At 37.7% G+C, this 7,314-nt stretch overlaps 1 pseudogene; it reads right to left on the bottom strand.

The window, feature by feature from the left end:
- Positions 1-770: 770 nt before the first annotated feature.
- On the bottom strand, positions 771-857 carry LOC123574332 (small nucleolar RNA U3; annotated as a pseudogene).
- Positions 858-7,314: the final 6,457 nt, after the last annotated feature.

Below are 7,314 nucleotides of genomic sequence, written 5' to 3'. Positions count from 1 at the left end.
AGTTATTTTGCATTTGCTAAAAAGTGTTTTACTTCTGATTATGTAATCAATTTCAGAGTAAATGCCATGTGGTGATAAGAAGAATGTATATTCTGTTGTTTTGGAGTGGAAAGTTCTATATATTTCTGTAAGGTCCATTTGATCTACTGTTAAGTTCAGGTCCTGAATATCTTTGTTAATTAGTTGTTTTGATGATCTCTCTAATATTGCCAGTGGGGTGTAAAAGTCTCCCACTATGAGTGTGTGGGAGTCTAAGTATCTTTGAAGGTCTCTAAGAACTTGCTTTTACGAATCTGAGTGCCCATGTGTTGGGTGCCTATATATTTATGATAGTAAGTTCTTCTTGTTGAGTTGAACCCTTTAGCATTATATAATGCCCTTCTTTGTCTTTTATGATATTCATTGGTTTAAAGTATGTTTTGTCAGAAACTAGGATTGCATCCCTTTCTTTTTTCTGTTTTCCATTTACTTGGTAAATTTTCCTCCATCCTTTTATATTGAGCCTATGTGTGTCATTGCATGTGAGACAAGTCTCTTGAAGACAGCATATAAATTTGTCTTAGCTCTTTTTCCAGCTTGCCACTCTGTGTTTTTTAATTGGGGCTTTTAGCCCGTTTACATTTAAGGTTAGTATTGATATGTTTGGATTTGATCCTGTCATCATGATGTTAGCTGGTTATTTTGCAGACTTGTTTATGTGGTTGCTTTATTGTGTCACTTGTCTGTGTACTTCATTGTGTTTTTGTAGTGGCTTGTAACGGTCTTTCCTTTCCATATTTAGTTTTTTCATGCTCTACATGCTCAGGGAAATTTCTCTAGGAATGAACTATAGAAAAGATCCCTGAAAGTATAGTCTTTGTAAAAGTTTTTAAATCAGAAAATGTGAGTCCTCCAACATTATTCTTCTGTTTCAAGATTGTTTTGGCTATTAAGGGGCACTCAAAATTCCATATGAGTTTGAGAATTAACTTTTTCTTTTTTTAAAGAAAAGGTCATTGGAATTTTCCTAGAGATTGCATTGAATATATAGATTTATTTGGGTACTATGACATCATAACAATATTAAGTTTTCAAATGTATTAACACTAATGTATTTCGATTCATTTAAGTATTCTTAAATTTCTTTCAGTAATATGTTGTAGCTTTCAGTGTACAAGTCTCTCACATCTGTATTAATCAGGGTTCTCCAGAGAGACAGAACCAATAGGGTATATATAGAAATATATAGAAAGAGATTTATTATGTAGCATTGGCTCACACAATTACTGAGGCTAAGAAGTCTCATGGTCTGCCATTTGCAAGCTGAAGACCCCAGGAAGCTGATAGTATAGTTTCATTCCAAATTTGAAAGCCTGAGAACTGGAGGGCTAATAGTGTAAGTCTCAGTCTAAGTTTGAAAGCCTGAGAACAAAGACCACTGATGTCTGAGGGCAGGAGAAAATGGATACCCTAGCCCAAGCAGAGAGCCAATTTACTCTTCCTCTGCCTTTTTGTTCTGTTCAGCTTTCAGTGGATTGGATGATGTTCACCCACATCAGTGAGGATAATAATCTTCTTTACTCAGCCTACCACTTCAAATACTAATCTCTTCTGAAAACATCCTCACAGACACATCCAGAAATATTTTATCAGCTATATGGGCATCTCTTAGCTCAGTAAAACTGACACATAAAATTAACCATCATAATCTCCTTGGCTAATTTTTGAGGTGCATTTTATTCCTTTGGATGCTACTGTAAATTGAATTAATTTCTTAGTTTCTTTTTTAGATTGTTTATTGGTGGTGTATAAGAGCACAATTGGTTTCTATGCATTGATCTTGTACTCAAAAACTTTGCTGAATTTGTTTATTAGATTTAGTAGATTTTTTATGGATTATTGGGATTTTCTATTATGTCACCTGGAAACAGATAGTTTTATTCTTTACCTCAATTTCAATACCTTTTGCTTCTTTTTCTTGCCCAATTACTCTGACTAGAACTTCCAGTACAATTTTGAATAGTAATGGTCAAGGCAGCCTCCTCATTTTCTTCCTGACCTTAGAGAAAATGCTTTTATTCTTTGATCGTTGAGTATAATGTGTATAGCTGTGGGTTTTTCACAATACCCCGTATCGTATTGAGGAAGTACCCTTTCATCTTTTGGCTTAGTTTGCTCTTTGTTTTTTTCTAATTTTTAAGATGTACATTTAGGTTATTGATCTTTACTTACATTTTAAATTTAAGTTTTCATTTGTTTCTTCCAGCAGTTCTTTTTTTCTTCTAGTTCTTTCTTTTTTCTTCCCCCCACCCCCCATGAGTGCTGTATCCCCTTAAGTGATTTGGTATTTTTCTTTGACTACTCACCAGGATTCAGCCAGCCACTGGGCTACCTTAAGCAGTGTCAATTCTAAGAGTGGTGGTAATCTCAGTGACCTTTACCTCAGTGAACTTAGCTGCAGAGCAGCCAGCAAGTTACCAGTGTTTTCTCTGACAATGTAAAGAAATCTCTCTGCTTCTAGACTCTTCTGTTTTAAAGACAAGTATTATAGCCATTCTATCTACAAGGTAGAGAAAACTCACTAGCCCACCTAATAAGATTCCCTGTATCTTCTCAGATCCATCAGGCTTGAATACAGCTCCTAGAGATCGTTACAGGGGTCTCCATGAGCCAAAATTAGTCTAAACATTCTCCCTACTTGTCGCTTCAGGGTTCTTTGCTACTGGTGCACAATCTATTGTCTATTCCAGGAGGAAAATTTCAGTATGTCCTCTCTTTCCAGACCTAGAAAACCTCAAGGCTTCTAGCATCACATTTCTACATACCTCTGCCTATCAACATAGCAGCTGCTGACTCAGGAAAGGTAGTTATCTAAACTGAAGTTAAGAACATACATAGGGCAACAGTGGTATATTTTAGCTGCCATCTTCCCAGTCATTTAAAAAAAATGTATATATAGGGGCCAGGCATGGTAGCTAATGCTTGTAATCCCAGCACTTTGGGAGGCTGAGGCAGGTAGGTCCCTTGAGGTCAAGAGTTTGAGACCAGCCTGGCCAACGTGGTGAAACCCCACTCTACTGAAAATACAAAAATTAGCTGGGCATGGCAGTGCATGCCTGTAATCCCAGCTACTCAGAAGGCTCAGGCAGGAGAACTGCATGAACCCAGGAGACAGAGGTTGCAGTGAGCTGAGATCATGCCACTGTACTCCAGCCTGGGCAACACAGCGAAACTCCATCTAAAAAATATATAAAAATAAAAATAAAAATAAAATGTATAAATAGGTAATTATTTTTTAATTCTAAAGGACAGTTTTGTTATGTCTTGCAGCTATCCTTTATACATTGGAATGGATCTTAGAATTTTAAATGGGAAATATGATTAACATACAAAAATTTCATTTATGGATAAATTTTCAAGTATTCATCTCAATTATTCATCTACCTTATGTAAATAATATAATCACCATGATCCATAAAGAAATAGATATTAGTATTTGTTCCAGGAAAATAAATTGCATTTTGTGCTATAGCCAAATTATTTCTTTTAACCAATGAGTAAACAAATCAAAACACAGAATTAGGAAGTAGAAAATCTCTTCTGTGCCAGGCGTGGTGGCTCACGCCTGTAATCCCAGCACTTTGGGAGGCCAAGGTCAGTGGATCACAAGGTCAAGAGATCGAGACCATCCTGGCCAACATGGTGAAACCCCCTCTCTACTAAAAATACAAAAATTAGTTGGGCATGGTGATGCACACCTGTAGTCCCAGCTACTCAGAAGGCTGAGGTGGGATAATTGCTTGAACCTGAGAGACGGAGGTTGCAGTGAGCCGAGATCGTGCCACTGCACTCCAGCCTGGCAACAGAATGAGACTCCGTCTCAAAAAAAAAAAAAGAAAAAAAAAAGAAGAAAGTCTCTTCTGTATATTTTCTCCAAGCAAAACACAAAGCTTCACTTATTTCTTGTCTGAAAATAATTTTTTTAAAAAATCACAGAAAATAGGTGAATTGAAACTTCAGAATAAACTTACTAGTCAGAAAATCTACCCAAAGTCATCAGAACTGGTGACTGATTACAATCAGAATAGATTGTTGGGAGGCCGAGACGGGCGGATCACGAGGTCAGGAGATCGAGACCATCCTGGCTAACACCATGAAACCCCGTCTCTACTAAAAATACAAAAAACTAGCCGGGCGAGGTGGCGGGCGCCTGTAGTCCCAGCTACTCCGGAGGCTGAGGCAGGAGAATGGCGTAAACCCGGGAGGCGGAGCTTGCAGTGAGCTGAGATCCGGCCACTGCACTCCAGCCCGGGCTACAGAGCAAGACTCCGTCTCAAAAAAAAAAAAAAAAAAAAAAAAAAAAAAAGAATAGATTGTAATTTGAACATACACTGTGCCATAATCTTAATAATCTTTATAAGGCAGTGGTTCTTAAATGGCATTTTTTTTTCAGTTATTGACAATAAATAGAATGTCGTAAGTTCCCTAGAGACCTTTTTGAAACTGTTATTAAAAAACACTGTCCATACTTCCAAAAATCTATTGCCAAGTTTTTTTTTCTCAAAATATTTTTCTCTAGTTTTCCAAATTATGAACAATGAGTTACTGTTTCAACACTCTCTCACACAATCTCCATTTGACTGATCATCCAACCACATCAAAATTCAAAAAGCACATTCCTCATTATTCATATACTTTATATAAGCAATAATTTTGAGATTAACTCAAATCATGTTTGCAAATATATATTAAACCTATAGCAGTTTCACCCTTTTGCTTAGAGTAGTCTCATAAGCTTCTCATTTGTCACCATTCACATAGCGAGAGATTTTTCACCAACTGATAATAGATGAGAAAATAGTAATTTAAGAAGGTGCTATGAATAATACCTTTTCTATCTGTACTTTGCTGATTTGCCTTAGAGTTTTCAAATGCTTGTTTTCATTTTCTTAGTATGCTCATTTTTTGACAAATAAGAGAAATGAAACTATTCTTTAATTATACTAGTGAACCATGACAAGAAATGAGTGGGAAATTTTGCTTGCACAATTACATGATGTTCAAATTAACTGATTCTATATTTCAAAAGGAAAATATACTATCAGTTTTATATCTTTGTCATTATCTATACATACATTTAATAGCTTTTTAAAATACCAGTTTTATTTCCTATTTGAATAGCTTGCCAATACTTACCATCTGAACAACATTTCTCTGCTTGCAGCTGGTCTTTGCTTATGACACTGTAAGGTAACATATTGTGATTTGGAAGCGCAGCTGTGACTAAAAGTTCCAGTGCACTATTCATGCCAAAATGAACATAGTGCAGATTGTTGTACAGGACTCAAACTTCATTCAAAGATTTACGCAAACTGTGTATCATTCATACATATTCATAACTCATGGATAATTTTATTTTTAATAACTTTTAACATAATAGTTTTTTTTGAAATTTTGGGAAACAAGGAAAATTATGAAGAAACATCTAATGTTTACATCTACCACTAACTTTACATTTCAGTGTGTATCTTTTTATAAATATATATATACAGTCTCCCCCCAGTAGAGATCATACTATACATATTATTTTGAAGACTACTTTCCATACTAAGTATAATGTCATACAATACTGGGGATTTGTTTATCTTTAAATTGCAATTCTCCTGAGGTATAACTGTAACCAGAGCATCATTCCATGCTCTGAATAGTAAATTTGTTTCTTACAGATTCCCAATTGCTCCTTGAATTTTGCCTAGGTACTTATAAGAATCTACTCTCTTTCAAATAATTAATAAAAATGAGTACCCTGGTGGCTTAATCTCATAATAGGTATGGCTTATACAAGGTAAAAGGTCTCTTAGTAATTGTATTTTAATTATTAAACTCTAAATTGTTTTAGCATTTTCCCTTTTTTATTTTTTCTTATAATTTAACATTTTTTTAAGATTCAGGGAGTACATGTGCAGGTTGTTACATGGGTATATGGTATGATGCTGAGGTTTGGGATACAATTGATCCTGTCACCTAGGCGGTGAGCATAGTATGCAATAGTTATTCAGCCCTTGCCTCCTCTCTTCCTCTCCTGTCTAGTAGTCCCCAGTATCTACTGTTGCCATCTTTATGTCCTTGAGTGCCCAATGTATATAGGTCCCACTTATAACTAAGAAAATGAGGTATTTGATTATCTGTTCTTGCATTAATGCTGTAAGGATAATGGCTTCCAGCTGCACCTATGTTCCTGAAAAGGACATCATTTCATTCTTTTTTCATGGCTGTGAGAATTAGCATTTTAAAATATGTAAGAGTCTGTGAAAAAGCTGGGTGGAGCTACTGTGTATGTGAGATTTTTATTCTTGGTAGATTTCTTTTTATTAAGACACATTTAGGAATGTTATTCTAAATTAAGAAAAGTATTTAATACTTTAGTAATTTATGAAAGTTAAAAAGCACCATGCATAAGTAGATAATTTTTTTGTTTTGCATCCAATTTACTCAAACACTTTCTTTTGCAAAGGTTACTTAGAAATTAACTATGGAGGGCGGAGCAAGATGGCCGAAAAGGAACAGCTCCAGTCTCCAACTCCCAGCGCCAGCGACACAGAAGACCGGTGATTTCTGCATTTTCAACTGAGGTACTGGGTTCATCTCACTGGGGAGTGCCGGACGATCGGTGCTGGTCAGCTGCTGCAGCCCGACCAGCGAGAGCTGAAGCAGGGCGAGGCATTGCCTCACCTGGGAAGTGCAAGGGGGAAGGGAATCCCTTTTCCTAGCCAGGGGAACTGAGACACACAACACCTGGAAAATCGGGTAACTCCCACCCCAATACTACGCTTTAAGCAAACAGGCACACCAGGAGATCATATCCCACACCTGGCCGGGAGGGTCCCACACCCAGGGAGCCTCCCTCATTGCTAGCACAGCAGTCTGTGATCTACCAGCAAGGCAGCAGCGAGGCTGGGGGAGGGGCGCCCGCCATTGCTGAGGCTTAAGTAGGTAAACAAAGCTGCTGGGAAGCTCGAACTGGGTGGAACTCACAGCAGCTCAAGGAAACCTGCCTGTCTCTGTAGACTCCACCTCTGGGGACAGGGCAATAACAAACACAGCCGAAACCTCTGCAGACGCAAACGACTCTGTCTGACAGCTTTGAAGAAAGCAGTGGATCTCCCAACATGGAGGCTGAGATCTGAGAAGGGACAGACTCCCTGCTCAAGTGGGTCCCTGACCCCTGAGTAGCCTAACTGGGAGACATCCCCCACTAGGGGCAGTCTGACACCCCACACCTCACAGGGTGGAGTACACCCCTGAGAGGAAGCTTCCAAAGCAAGAATCAGACAC

This window comes from Macaca fascicularis, chromosome 6 (assembly GCF_037993035.2).
Source record: "Macaca fascicularis isolate 582-1 chromosome 6, T2T-MFA8v1.1".
NCBI classification, from domain to species: domain Eukaryota; kingdom Metazoa; phylum Chordata; class Mammalia; order Primates; family Cercopithecidae; genus Macaca; species Macaca fascicularis.
This window is presented reverse-complemented; position numbering and strand designations above follow the sequence as displayed.